This window comes from Cebus imitator, unplaced genomic scaffold (assembly GCF_001604975.1).
Source record: "Cebus imitator isolate Cc_AM_T3 unplaced genomic scaffold, Cebus_imitator-1.0 Scaffold46, whole genome shotgun sequence".
Lineage (NCBI taxonomy): Eukaryota > Metazoa > Chordata > Mammalia > Primates > Cebidae > Cebus > Cebus imitator.
Window position 1 is genome coordinate 4,698,488 of NW_016107361.1, and position 16,307 is coordinate 4,714,794.

Genomic DNA, 16,307 nt, shown 5'->3' on the forward strand with positions numbered 1-16,307 from the left:
GGCATGATCTTTGTTCGATGCAACATCCACCTCCCAGGTTCAAGTGATTCTCCTGCCTCAGCCTCCCAAATAGCTGGGATTGCAGGCATGAGCCACCATGCCCAGCTAATTTTTCTATTTTCAGTAGAAACAGGTACAGGTTTCACCATGTTAGACAAGGCTAGCCTCAAACTCCTCACCTAAGGTGATACACCCACCTTGGCCTCCCAAAGTGCTGGGATTATAGGTGTGAGCCACCATTCCCGGTCACTTTCAGCAGGTAATTTTTTTTGCAGGTGGTAAAATCCATTGCAGCTTGTTTCTTTGACTGTATCTTCTCTTAATTTTGTTATTACATGATTACTGCATGATCTGAGTAATAGCAGCAAGGGGAAGACAAATGCCTAGGTAGATTGTGCAGGGAGCAGGGGTGGGGGGACATAGTGACAACCCACCTCCCAAGCCAAAACCTCCAGTCTTTTTCAGTTTTAAGCAAAAAAGCCAAGCTACAAGTCAAACCACGGACCATATTGAGAACCTGTCTTCCCGTCTTGTACACTTTCCTCTGATTGATCCACACCTTTCACGTATTTTACTTATACTTACCCTTTCCTAATTCGTTATTTTTTTGATACAGAGTCTATGTTGCCCAGGCTGGAGTGCAGTGGTACAATCTTGGCTCACTGCAGCCTCTGCCACCCAGGTTCAAGCAATTCTCCTGCCTCAGCCTCCTGAGTAGCTAGGATTACAGGCACCCGCCACCAAGCCCAGCTAAGTTTTGTATTTTTAGTAGAGATGGGATTTCACCATGTTGGTCAGGCTGGTCTCAAACTCCCGACCTCAGGTGATCCACTAACCTTGGCTTCCCATAGTACTGGGATTACAAGCATGAGCCACCACGCCCAGCATCCTTATTGGTTTTTTACACTGTCATGCCCAACTTTCAGTGGTGCCTTTGTTTTAACTCTTTGTGTATACTCACAAACCAATCAGCATGCCCTCCCTATTCTGAGGCCATAAAAGCCCCCAACTCAGCCACACAGGGAGAGAAACCAGCTGACTCAGGGTAGCTGACCACCCACATGTCCCCTCTCTGCTGAGAGCTATCTCACTGTTCAATAAAATTCTTCTCCACCCTACTCACCCTTCAATTGTCAGTGTATTCTTATTCTTCTTGGACGTGCAGCAAGAACTTAGGAACCTCTGAATGCAGTATGAACTATAACACAGGCAGGCTGAGCTGGTGCATAAGACAAAGTTGGCCTGGGCGGGTTGCGTGAGCAGGTCACCTCCTGCAGCAAGTAATGTGGCTGTGTGAAGCCCAAGGCAGGGACATCACAGCTGGAAGTCCCCAGCTTACAAAGTGACCAAGAAAAATCTTGTGTCATAGGTGCTTGGGCTACCTTATGATGTACTTTGAAGTCCCTGATTCATGAGAAATGCAGTTTATGAATTCTCCTATTTTTGTTTTTTTGTGCTGTGGCTTTGTTTGATCTGTGTTTGTTTGTTCAATGTTACTCTCTGTTACTGTTCTATGGCTTCCAGCAAGAAATGGGGAGGCGACAATTATAAGTTATACATCCATGTTCATATTAGAAATCTTATACATTTTGGTATAGAGGAGATTGATCAGGGTGGTAGGAAAAATTACAGGAAAGATGCAAACCTTCTTGGAAGGCCAGGAACTTTTACAAAAGCTTCAGGAAAGGGTTATGGCTGAAGGCAGCCTAATCCTCTTACCTTAAGCTAATGGCAAAGAGCAGATAACAAGGAAGTGCAAAGGAATTTATCTAGATAAGTTTGTTTACCTATTTATCTAGAAACCAACCTTTAATAATCCACGTGTAGGACTGCCCCCTACTTGGGGGTTGACAATGCTAATTTCCCACAAATGGTGTTTGCTTCAGACTTTGTCATTATATCTGTACTAAGTAAATGTGAGCATCTCTGGCTTATCAGGCTGCACTTTCTCCTTGGCTATGCTAAGCCATGTCGTCCCCTAGTCATGCTCACAGGCAAAAACACCTGCATGTGCGTACTCCATTCATCTGTCACTCGGTCAGAGTCTGTGGAACAGGCTCAGCATTGTTGTACATTTTTTTAAAAGTACATTTGTAAAAATTCTTTCCAAAGTCCATGCATATAGAAAATATAATAAATACTTTAAAATGATGAAATAGTACATATCAGGCAATGTTTATGCTATAACTATCAAATCATGCCTTTCAATTTGCATTTAAAAATTCCAATCACTTATTCTTTTAATAAACCTTACCTGCCTATATTCCCATTTCCTTTCAAATATTTATAGAGTAGGTAATATGTATAGAACTCATTAGTGAAAACCTGGTTTCTCTAACTAAAAATATAATGATATTTAAGAAAGTGTGAAGTAGGCTTATGGATGTGAAACACTTCAGTTATCGCTTACAGAACATCAGTGGTTTCTACGGTCTATTAATTTTTTGCTTTTCTTCAAAAAACCTGCTGGTAAAGGATGAAAGTTGTAAAAATCAGTCTGGGTATTATTAAATACACGTACTATGGTAGGGTTCTTTTATATTATTAAATAGATCAAGCCTAAAGTCCAATCTTAATTTAACTTTGCAGACTATACTAAGTAGTGGCTAACTATTCAAATATCACCCTGTATTTCCCTTAGCACAACATGCTCATAGTCTCTGCTAGGCTTTTCATGTGGGCTGGAAACATAACTGTTAAGTTCACTCATATCCTAGTGCTAAAATATCGGAGTATAGAAAAAAAATGTTGTTAAGCTATTGACATTAATCAGATAATAGAGATTATAATTTATGCTAGCTGGAGTTGTAATTAAAAGATGATTAACAGAACAGAATCCCTTTCTGATGACAACTTTGAAACTTACAGTAAATTTGATTTAGGGTAAATTATAATGTCTAAGTTTCCTTTTCTAACATTGGGAATACTATTAATACTCAAATTCACAGGCGTTGAAAAAATTTAATAAAATAATAGAGCTAGAGTATTCTCTACAGTACTTAATAAGTGTTTTTTTCCTTCTATCACAATTTAAAATGCTCCAAATTTGCTTTCTGCTAATTATTTGTCTATCTCGCGAAAAATACTTTCAAACAAAAAAGTATATGCTATTTTACAGTTTTCAACATATAACTCCAGAGATTTTCACACATGATCTTTATAACAAGAGAGCTTATTGTAGGCCACAGATGCATTAGAAGGCTGGCTTGCCTAAGAAGATGTGGCTGATAATAATAAAAACTGGGATTTAAAAATGGACTGTCTGTGCTCAAATATAAGGCTCACATGGAGCTTTATATACTCCTGTTAAATTTTCTTAAAAAGAACATTTTGTAATTTTTTTTGTGCTCTTCCATGCTCAATAGACCTAATTAATTTAAGTAAAAGAGCCAATTAAATAGAAATCTTAACACTTAAGTATTCTAGTTCAGAATTTTTTTTTTTTTCAAGCTGTGAGTTTCCATGACTGGAATTCCAATTTGATAGGATATTTAATTATCTCATTTTAAAGAGCTAAAAATAAAGATCACTCTTATCTCTTGTCAAATCTTAAACACACAGCACTTTTTGAAAAGCCCATACAAGTGGCAGCAAAAAAATGATTAACTGCAAAAGCACAGATAGCTAGACGCTTCCAAAAATAATATTATGGGAAAAAAGTTCTTAGAAATTAAAAACATGGGATTTACTGTAATTTATTTGGATGGCCTATTCTATCAAATATACTCCCTTGAAATTCACTACCACTATTAAACATAAATCTTTTGTTTTAAGAGACCCACTATGAAAGCTTGTAAACTTTTATGCTGAGTTTCTACTCAAATGAAATGAATTTCTTAAATTATACAAAGAAAAATGCCTTTTAAGACGATATGTATTAGTTATCAAATGAATTGAAATCTGTGCTTGTCTCCCATCACTCTCAATTTTGACCATGCTGCTTCTCCCATACTAACATCTGTAGTTCTTCAGTCACACCAGGAAACACTCTTCCCCAGATATACAAGGAGAATATACAGTCAGTAAACACCTCTATGGCTCTTCCAGTTGTTTACTGCTGGCATCTGTTCTGATAGGTTGATATCCAGGCTGTACTAACTGCTAAACACTTTCACTGTTACCCCAGGATACAACCACACAGATAACTGCTTGTTTTGATTTACATCTTTGTCCAAATTTCATTAGGAGGCTTTCTCTGCTGATGATATTTTTAAAATTAGCCATCTTCATATACAGACACAGTATCTAAACGTTGTCCTCAACACAATCTAGTACCTCATTATCTCCTTATCCTACTCCATTTTCATAACATTTATTCACTCAAACACAATGAAGAACACACTCAGCTCACAGTGAGTACTTAGTAAATATTTACTAAACGAATACTGAATCACACCTATTTTTATTCCTTTCTTTCTTAAAAATTTAAATTATTTTTTAAATTACCCTACAGCTCTTAGTGAATTAAAGAACATGGATATAAACTTAAGGAAAAGGAAGACTTTAATTTCATAAAGCGATAAATTGAAAAGACTTCAAAATATCAAGAAGTATATCATAAGCCTCTATAAAATGAAAATCACTCAATAGCAATATTGGAAGAAGCAAGCTATATTAGGTATAAGATAAAATAGTCTTCGGGGGAGATCCAAGATGGCCAAATAGGAACAGCTCTGGAGGGCAGTTCCCAGCAAGAGCAATGCAAAGGGTGAGTTATCACTGCATTTACAAACAAGGTACCAGGTACATCTCAATGGGACTATCTGCACAGGGGGTGTAGCCCAAGAAGGGCAAGTCTAGGCAGGGTAGGGCCCTGACTCACCTGGGATGGGCAATCCCTAGAGGGCCCCCCTCCCTACCCAAAAGAGGCCACCGGGGGCTTTTCCATCCACTCCAGCACTCCACTTCAGATACTGCTACTTCTCCTGCAGTTTTTGCCACCCAAAGACCAGGAAATTCCAGGGCCAAAAAGCACCAGGAGTTTCCAGCACGGCTGTCTCATCCAGCGCCTTGGGTTTCTGCATAAAAACTCACACAAATCTGGATGGCCGTTTCAGCTGGCATCTGGAACGCCTGGAAGACAGAGCTGCCCATTCAAATGAAAAAGAGGGGGCTGAAAGCAGGGAGCCAGGTTATCTGGCTTGGTGGGTCCCAACCCCACAAAGACCAGCAACCTGAAACGCTCTGGATTCATTTTCTCAGCAAGTGCAGCTGGACTCAGGATGGTCCAGCTCTGTGTGGGGAATGGCGTTTGGCATTACTGAAGCAGTCCACCACTACCAAGGCAATCCACAAACACCAAGGCACTCTGCCATTACCAAGGCAGTTCTAACTGTACCTCTATACCCAAAACAGCAAGGAAGTTTACACAGCAGCTGGGCAGAACGGGTGTCAGCTCAGTAACACCTCTGCTGGCAGACTGTGACTAGACTACCTCCTTGCTGGGCAGGGCATCACTGAAAAAAGGCAGAAGCACATCTGAAACTTATAAAGCTCCACCTTCCCAAGACAGAGCACGTGGGAAAAGAGGTGGTTATCAGTTCCGCTGCAGCAGACTTTAACATACCTGCCCAGCAGCTCTAAATGGAACAAAAGAGCTCCCAACACAGTACCTGAGCTCTCATAAAGGACAGACTGTTTCCTCAAGAGGCTCCCAATCACCATAGATAGAAAGAGGCACCTTATAAACAAGAGCTCTAGCTGACATCTGGCGGGTACTCTGGGATGAAGACAACAGAAGAACAAACTGGCAGCAACCCTTACTGTTCTGCAGTCCCTGGGGGTGATTCCCAGGCAAGCAGGGTCTGGAGTGGACCTCCAGCAGTCCTGTATTAGAGGGACCTGAGTGTTAGAAGGAAAACTAAAAAACAGAAATAAATAGCTTCAACATCAACTAAAGAACGTCCACTCAGAGACCCCATATGAAAATCACCAACTGCAAAGACCACCAGTAGATAAATTCACAAAGATGGGAAGAAACCAGCACAAAAAGGATGAAAACACTCAAAACCAGAACGCCTCTCCTCCTCCAAGGGATTACAACTCCTCACCAGCAAAGGAACAATGCTCGATGGAGAATGAGTATGATGAATTGACAGAATCGGACTTCAGAAGGTGGGTAATAACAAACTTCTCTCAGCTAAAAGAACATGTTCTAACCCAATGCAAAGAAACTAGGAACCTTGAAAAAGGATTAGACACAATGCAAACTAGAATAATGAATTTAGAGAAGAACATAAACGAAAAAATGAAGCTGAAAACACAGCACAAGAACTTCACAAAGCGTACACAACTTTCAATAGCCGAATGAACAAGCAAAAGAAATGATAACAGAGATTGAAGATCAACTTAATGAAATCAAACAAGAAGGCAAGATTAGAGAAAAAAGAGTGAAAGAAATGAACAAAGCCTCCAAGAAATATGGGATTATGCGAAAAGAACTAATCTATGTTTGATAGGTGCATGTGAATGGGACGGAGAGAATGAATCCAAGCTGGAAAACACTCTTCACGACATGCAGGAGAACTTCCGCAACCTAGCAAGGCAGGCCAATATTTAAGTCCAGGAAATACAGAGACCACCAAAGAGATATTCCTCAAGAAGAGCAACCCCAAGGCACATAATTGTCAGATCTACCAGGGTTGAAATGAAGGAAAAAATGCTAAGGGCAGCCAGAGAGAAGGTCGGGTTACCCACAAAGGGAAGCCCATCAGACTCACAGCAGATGTCTCTGCAGAAACCCTACAAGCCAGAAGAGAGTGGGGGCTAATATTCAACCTCCTTAAGGAAGAGAACTTTCAACCTAGAATTTCATATCCAGCCAAACTAAGCTTCATAAGGAAAGGAGAAATAAAATCCTTTATGGACAAGCAATTGCTGAGAGATTTCGTCACCACCAGGCCAACCTTACAAGAGCTCCTGAAAGAAGCACTAAACATGGAAAGGAACAACCAGTACAACCCACTCCAAAAATGTACCAAATGGTAAAAAGCATCAAAACAATGAAGAAACTGCATCAACTAACGGGCAAAACAACGAGCTAGCATCAAAATGACAGGATCAAATTCACAGATAATAATATTAACCTTAAATGTAAATGGGCTAAATGCCCCAATTAAAAGACACAGACTGGCAAACTGGATAAAAAGTCAAGACCCATCAGTGTGCTGTATTCAGGAAACCCATCTCACATACAAGGACATACATAGGCTCAAAATAAAGGGATGAAGGAAGATTTACCAAGGAATTGGAGAGCAAAAAAAAGCAGCAGTTGCAATCCTAGTCTCTGATAAAGTAGACTTTAAACCAACGAAGACCAAAAGAGACAAAGAAGGGCATTACATAATGGTAAAAGAATCAATGCAACAGGAAGAGCTAATGATGCTAAATATACACACACCCAATACAGGAACACCCAGATACATAAAGGAAGTTCTTAATGACCAACAAAGAAACTTAGACTCCCACAAAAAAATAGTGGGAGACTTTAACACTCCACTGTCAATATCAGACAGATCAACAAGACAGAAAATTAACAAGGATATACAGGACTTGAACTCAGCTCTGAACGAAGCAGACCTAACAGACATTTACAGAACTCTCCATCCCAAATCCACAGATTATACATTCTTCTCAGTACCACATCGCACCTATTGTAAAACTGACCACATAATTGGAAGTAAATCACTCCTCAGCAAATGCAAAAAACGGAAATCATAACAAACACAGTGCAATCAAAGTAGAACTCAGGATTAAAAAACTAACTTAGAACTGCACAACTTCATGGAAACTGAACAACAGGCTACTGAATGTCAACGGGATAAATAATGAAATGAAGGCAGAAATAAAGATGTTCTTTGAAACCAATAAGAACAAGGACACAACATACCAGAATCTCTGAGACACATTTAAAGCAGTGTCTAGAGGGAAATTTACAGCAAAAATGCCCACATTAGAAGCAAGGAAAGATCTAAAATCGACACCCTATCATCAAAATTGAAAGAGCTAGAGGAGCAAGATCAAAAAAACTCAAAAGCTAGCAGAAGACAAGAAATAACTAAGATCACAGCAGAAGTGAAGGAGATAGAGACACAAAGAATCCCTTCAGAGAAAAAATCAATAAATGCAGGAGCCGGTTTTTTGAAAAGATTAACAAAACAGACAGTTAGCCATATTAATAAAAAAAAAAAAAAAAGAGAGAGAAGAATCAAATAGATGCCATAAAAAACGATAAAGGGGATATCACCACTGGTTCCACAGAAATACAAACTACCATCAGAGATAACTACAAACAACTCTATGCACACAAGCCGGTAAACCTGGAAGAAATGTATAAATTCCTGACACTTTCACCCTCCCAAGCCTAAACCAGGAAGAAGTTGAAACGCTGAATAGACCAATAACAAGGGTTGACATTGGGGCAGCAATTAATAGCCTACCAACCAAAAAAATTCCAGGTCCAGAAGGGTTCACAGCTGAATTCTATCAAATTCTTTGTAGAATTCACAGCCAAATTCTACAAACAGGAGTTGATACCACTCCTTCTGAAACTATTCAAAACAATACAAAAAGAGGGAATCCTTCCCAAATCATTTTATGAGACCAACATCATCCTGACACCAAAACCTGGCAGACAGTCAACAAGAAAAGAAAACTTCAGGCCAATATCCATGATGAACAAAGATGCAAAAATGTTCAGTAAAATACTGGCAAACAGATTGCAATAGCACATCAAAAAGCTTATCCATCACGATCAAGTAGTCTTAATCCCAGAGATGCAAGTGCTGGTTCAACATACGCAAGTCTATATATGTAATCCACCACATAAACAGAACCAAAGACAAAAAAACCATGATTATCTCAATAGATACAGAGAAGGCCTTTGACAAAATTCAACAGCTCTTCATGCTAAAACCTATCAATAAACTGGGTACCAATGGAACTTATCTCAAAATAATAAAAGCTATTTACAACAAACCCACAGCCAATATTACACTGAATGGGCAAAACCTGGAAGCATTCCCTTTGAAATCTGGCACTAGGCAATGATACCCTCTCTCACCACTCCTATTCAATATAGTATTGGAAGTTCTAGTCAGAGCAATCAGGCAAGAAAAAGAAATAAAGAGTATTCAATTAGGAAAGGAGGAAGTCAAATTGTCTCTATTTGCAGACAACATGATTGTATATTTAGAAGACCCCATCATCTCAGCCCAAAACCCCCTTAAGCTGATAAGCAACTTCAGCAAATCACAGGATACAAAATAAATGCGCAGAAATCACAACCATTCCTATACACCAATAACAGACTAACAGAGCCAAGTCAAGAGCAAACTCCCATTTGCAATTGCTACAACTAGAATAAAATACCTAGGCATACAACTAACAAAGGATGCAAAGGACCTCTTCAAGGAGTATTACAAACCACTGAACAAGGAAGTAAGAGAGGACACAAACAAATGAAGAAACATTCGATGTTCATGGTTAGGAAGAATCAATATTGTGAAAATGGTCATACTGCCCAAAGTAATTTATAGATTCAACTCTATCCCCATCAAGCTATCAATGACCTTCTTCACAGAACTAGAAAAAACCACCTTAAACTTCATATGAAATCAAAAGAGAGCCTGCAATGCCAAGACAATCCTTAGGAAAAAGAACTAAGCTGGAGGTATGTTACCTGACTTCAAACTATACTACAAGGCTACAGTAATCAAAACAGCATGGTACTGGTACCAAAACAGAGATATAGACCAATGAAACAGAACAGAGGCCCTGGAGGCAATGCTACACATCTACAACCATCTGATCCTTGACAAACCTGACAAAAACAAGCAATGGGGAAAGGATTCCCTGTTTAATAAATGGTGTTGGGATGTGCAGAAAACAGAAACTGGACCCCTTCCTTACACTTTACACTAAAATTAACTCCAAATAGATTAAATACTTAAACATAAGACCTAACATCATAAAAACCCTAGAAGAAAACCTAGGCAAAACCATTTAGGACATAGGCATAGGCAAGGACTTCATGACTAAAACACCAAAAGCATGGGCAACAAAAGCCAAAATAAACAAATGGGGTCTAATTAAACTCCAGAGCTTCTGCACAGCAAAAGAAACAATCATTAGAGTAAACCGGCAACCAACAGAATGGGAAAAAATTTTTGCAATCTACCCATCTGACAAAGGGCTAATATCCAGAATCCACAAAGAACTAAAACAGATTTATAAGAAAAACAAACAAACAAACCCATTCAAAAGTGGGCAAAGGATATGAGACACTTTTCAAAAGAAGACATATAAGAGGCCACAAACATGAAAAAGTGCTCATCGTCGCTGCTCATTAGAGAAATGCAAATCAAAACCACATTGAGATGCCATCTCATGCCAGTAGAATGGTGATCATTAAAATATCTGGAGACAACAGATGCTGGAGAGGATGTGGAGAAATAGGAACACTTTTACACTGTTGGTGGGAGTGTAAATTAGTTCAGCCATTGTGGAAGACCGTGTGGCCATTCCTCAAGGAACTAGAAATAGAAATTCCATTTGACCCAGCCATCCAATTACTGGGTATATACCCAAAGGATTGTAAATCGTTCTATTTTTAAGACATATGCACATGTATGTTAACTGCAGCACTGTTTGTAATAGCAAAGACCTGGAACCAACCCAAATGCCCACTGATGATACACTGGACTAGGAAAATGTGGCACATATACACCATGGAATACTATGCAGCCATAAAAAAAAATGAGTTTGTGTCCTTTGCAGAGACATGGATGAATCTGGAAACCATCATCCTCAGCAATCTTACACAAGAACAGAAAATCAAACACTGCATTTTCTCACTGATAGGCAGGTGTTGAACAATGAGAACACATGGACACAGTGAGGGCAGCATCACACACTGGGGTCTGCTGGGGGCGCTAGGGGAGGAACAGTGGCGGGTGTGGAGGTTGGGGAAGGATGACATCGGGAGAAATGCCAGATATGGGTGATGGGGGGATGGAGGCAGCAAACTACCTTGCCACGTGTGTATCTATGTAACAATCCTGCATGTTCTGCACATGTACCCCAGAACCTAAAGTACAATAAAAAGAAGATAAAATAGTTCTTTAAATCATCTAAAACTAACAATATGAACAGTGCACTTAAAGTATAGTTTCTTGATGATCATGAATGTTGTTGCCATGAACCTGTCTTCCCAGGACAAGTTGGTAGTTTCAGCCATAGAGAGACTTACTCTCCTCTCACAAATCTGACTGTAATATACTGACAATCTATACGACATTTCTGGTAAAAAGCTACAATTACAATTATTGAATTTAAGCTGGTTGTCTAAGGTTCAAATTAATTGCACTCTCCCTATCTAACGTACATTTTTTTTTTTTGACACAGAATTTCACTTTGCCACCCAAGCTGGAGTGCAGTGGCACAATCTCGGCTCACTGCAACCTCTGCCTCCCAGGTTCAAGTGATTCTTCTGCCTTAGCCTCCCAAGTAGCTGGGATTACAGGTGTGTGCCACCATGCCTGGCTAATTTTTGTATTTCTGGTAAAGACAGGGTTTCACTAGGTCGGCCAGGTTGGTCTCAAACTCCTTACCTCAAGCGATCCGCCCATCTCAGCATCCCAAAGTACTGGGATTATAGACACAAGCCACTACACCCAGCCTAATCTACATTTAATTGATTTACTTTCTATTCAGAAAGAGGTTTCTTTCTTTAAAACATCTAAATATTAAGAAACACCACATGTTCTCACTCAGGCGAGTGTTGAACAATGAGAACACATGGACAAAGGGTGGGGAGCATCACACACCGGGGTCTGTTGAGGGGAAACAGGGGAGGGACAGTGTGGGGTGGGGAGTTGGGGAGAGATAGCATGCGGAGAAATGCCAGATATAGGTGATGGGGAGGAAGGCAGCAAATCACACTGCCATGTGTGTACCTATGCAACTATCTTGCATGTTCTTCACATGTTCCCCAAAATCTAAAATGCAAAAAAAGAAAAGAAAAGAAAAGAAAAGAAAGAAAGAAATACTAAACTTAACAAAGCAAATAACTTCTACAAGTGCCATTTAAATGTTAAACTAGATGTCTTTCTTAAGTATTTGACCAATCCCTATATTTTAGCTCAAACGCCAGCTTTGCCTATCCAATACTACTGTTCAATAATTTTTCTTTTTATAGAAACTAATAGTTTTTGATATGTTTAAATCTCGTTCAAGTTAACATTTTATAGAATGAAAGAGAATTCCTTAAATTCACATTCATATTAATTAAAATAAACAGTTTATTTAAGCCTGTAAAGTCTAGACTCTATAATCTGGACAAATAGATAGTGGTTAAGAATGCAGGCTCAGGCCGAGTACAGTGGCTCACGCTTGTAATCCCAGTACTTTGGGAGGCCAAGATGGTGGACCATGAGGTCAGGAGATCGAGACCATTCTGGTCAACATGGTGAAATCCTGTCTCTACTAAAATCCAAAAAATTAGCCAGGCGTGGTGGCGCATACCTCTAGTCCCAGCTACCTGGGAGACTGGGGCAGGGAATCTCTTGAACCTGCAAGGCGAAGGTTGCAGTGATCCAAGATTGTGCCAATGCACTCCAGCCTGGCAAGAAAGCAAGACTCTATCTTCAAAAAAAAAAAGAATGTGGGCTCAAACCCCAGGTCTGCCTCTTATTAGTTCTGTTTTTTTTGGGGAATTCACTTACCATTTTAATCTTTAGCTCTTCATTCATAATATTTTATAGTAATAGCAACAATAACAGTATATGAGTTTAACAATTTTTATTAATATTTTATAGGAATATGTGAGGTTAAGTGAGATAATGCATAGCAAAAGCTCAGCAATTACCTGGGCTCGTAGCAATTGCTCAGTGAATTCAATCCTTCAACAAATATTTATTGAACATCACTCTGGGCCAATGCTTTTTCAAGACACTGAAAATATGCTACACTAATTGTTAAATACAATTGTGGCCCTGTGGAACTTATTTCAGTTGGGGAGAAAAAATGATAAAAAAATACATCATATAATATAATGTCACTTAAACATAACCATGATGAATAGAAATAAAGGCAGAGGAAGGGGAGCAAAAAAAAGGGTTTGATGTGTTATTTTATACATAGTAGTCAGAGACAGCCTCTCTGATGAAGTGACATTTGAGTTGAAACTGACTTAAGTAAAGAACAGGTCATATACATGTCCAAGGTGTTTGCTAATATAAGAATGATGATAATGGGTGATTAATAATCCCTCTTTACAACAATTTGTTCCATCTTCCATATCTTTACAAAAGCTTTGGAGACAGTGTAGAAAAAAATCAGGGAGAGGGATGGGTGGCTCAGGCACCCACTAGTTTTAATACAGTGAAAAAGTTAAACAATTTAATTCTGTCTTGTTTTCTGCACCTCTGAGTGAATACGCATAAAAATATGAAGATAAGTTAGATATTACTTTGGCCATTCTGTCCTCAAGTTAGGTATCATGATGATAAACTTATATTTTTATGGTTTAGAGCAGAGATGAATGGGAAGAAAAATAAATGGGAAATAGAAATTACAATGAAACCAAAGTGGAATTCTTTATGCAGGCTAAAAATGAAGTCTAGCAAGATAGAAATTAAATATTTTATAATACATTATACTTATATAATCAAACATATCAACTTCTTACACAAATTAAATCAAGAAATAGATTCAGGTATAAGAGTACACATAACTCAAAGGAAGATATATAACAGACACTACCACCATAACAATATCCATATCAATTTGTTATGTATTCATAGCTGAAAATTATCTAACTCACAGCTTCCGCTTGGTGATTTTCTATTAAAAAAGTAACATGATCCTTTAAATCTAGTGTATAACATTTACAACAAACTGAGATCATGATTTGCATATTTCAAATATCAGTACTTTCAGTTAGGTTAATAGCCAGATATACATTAAACTTCTACCTCATAAAACAATCATATATAACCTTTTAAACTTCTACAGCATCCAGTAGATATTTATTTTCATAGCCAGTTCTATCAGATGATGAGATAATCAACTCCAAAGTGTTGGGAGTTGGAAAAACATTAATTAACCATGTAATAGTCCAAAGAATCTATTATTAAGGTTTTATAGAAAATTTTATATTGTAAGGAGTATAGCTTTATTTGAAATTTTGTATTCCTATTCAAACTCATATCTGCATTGTTATTTCTTTCTTTAATGGATTTGGTTTCCCAATGTAGACTTGGCTAATAAACCTGCAGCAAATGCAGATATTTGGTTAGCTTGTGAAATGGGATATCAGTGTCTCTGAATTCCTATTTGTATATTTTGTTAAACTAATCTGGATGAAAAATATCTTCCTGCACTGAAGTTTACTCATACTGATACATACTAGAAGTGAATCTCATACTTCCACATGAATAATTAAGCATACAAAACTCTTTATTTAGAGACAGGGTCTCACTCTGCCTAGGCTGGAGTGCAGTGGCACAATCATAGCTCACTACAGCCTCAACCCCTCAGGCTCAAGCAATCCTCCCACCTCAGCCCCCCAAGTAGCTGGGACTACAGGCATGTGCCACTACTCTCAGCTAATTTTTGTATTTTTAAGAGATATATACTTAATTGTAACCTAGAGTGCTAGAGGGAGAGCAGTGATGAAGAAAGAGATGTCAAAGATGACCCCTTAATTTATGACTTGAGAAGCTGGGTATTTGGTGGTATCATTTTATTTAAAAAGAAATAACACATTTTGCAGTTAAAAGTGATAAGCTCAGTTTGACGTGGAAAGTAGAACAATTTGAGTTCCGGAAAAGAGAAATCTGAGTTAGAAATATAAATTCGCAAATTGTTGATGTATAAATAGTAAATAAAGCCATGAGACTAGATCACATTGACTAAAGAGTAAATGTCTCAGAATTCTATAACAATCGCATTCATTTAGAGATGAAAGAGGAAATATTAGAAGACATATATATATACACATAAAAATCTGTTAATTTTTTTATTTTTCAACAATTTGAATTAGATTTAAACACTGTGAAAATTAACTTATCGGGCACAAGGTAGAATTTTCAAACATGTCAGAGTTTCATTTATCTATTTATATTTTTATCATCTTAACCATTTTTAAATGTATAGTGCGGTAGTGTTAAGTATATTCATGTTGTTGTGTAATCACATTTTTTTAGAATGGAGTTTAAATTTATCAATGAATGTAGCCTTTCTAAAGCAATGCCTTCACATTTATTCTACCTTATTGGTACAGCATTAGTTTGCTTTCTTTAGTGGAGTAGTCATTTGTTATTCATTACCAAAAACAATGATTCACACATCTTTAATGAAAAATTAAGACACACCAGTGACAAAACTTCAGATATCAACATGCTCACATCTTAACACTTTTTAATATATATATATATTTGCTTTAGAATAAATGTGACAACCTATTTCAGAATGAAGAATAATTTTTTATGGTTTTGGGTAATTAAGGGTAGAAAATGAATAGAAAAACATTAACAAAAAATAAGCCAATTTCATAATTCTAGAAAATTGTTGAAGAGCCAGTTCCTTAGCCAGAGAATTAGACTGTTTAACAAGCAACTGTCAAAATCTTCTGTGAGAGAAGTATTAAAGGTCATCGTCTCAGTGAAGATTCAGTAATATAATAAAAGTACATATATAGACATTATTTCCCAGATGAAAACTGGAAAATAAAATGATTGTTTTTTAAATTTCCAAATCGCTAAATCTGGACCATGTACCAGCATTCTTGGAACTGGCACTTACTTCAAATTAAAAGCAATACCTAAATGTATAAAAGTCATATCAACAAATATTAATCTACCAAGTTGTCTGGTTTTCCTATTTCTACACTGTTCTTCATATTAGACAGTCCTGAAAGGAAAGAGCTCTTGCCAATACCAACCCAACACCTGAAACATCAAAAGTGCTCAGAAACTAAGTCAGCTCCATTGTTCCACTTTGGTTTAAGTCCCAAAGATTTTACCTTTAAAACACAAACCTTCCACATACCCATTTCCTATTGAACAAATCTTGTAAAGCACATGAAAGTAGTGTTTTCTGTGATAGATCTTAGAGGTAAAAATGACCTAAGACAATCTGTTATCCAACTAGCTGGCTCCACATAGACAAGTTCTGATTTACTGCTTCTGTGAAGCGTAGTCAAGTTTTTAATAGTTCCAGTATCTTATAATACATTGTAAATGTAGCATCCCAAACTGAAACTCTAATTTATTCCTAATTGCTGGACATTTTCTTTGACTTCTACA

At 37.8% G+C, this 16,307-nt stretch overlaps 1 protein-coding gene across 7 annotated transcripts in view; it reads right to left on the reverse strand.

Moving 5' to 3' along the window:
* FER (FER tyrosine kinase) overlaps positions 1 to 16,307 on the reverse strand; it is a 485,340-nt gene that overhangs the window by 220,868 nt on the left and 248,165 nt on the right. The gene's annotated exons all lie outside the window — the stretch shown is intronic.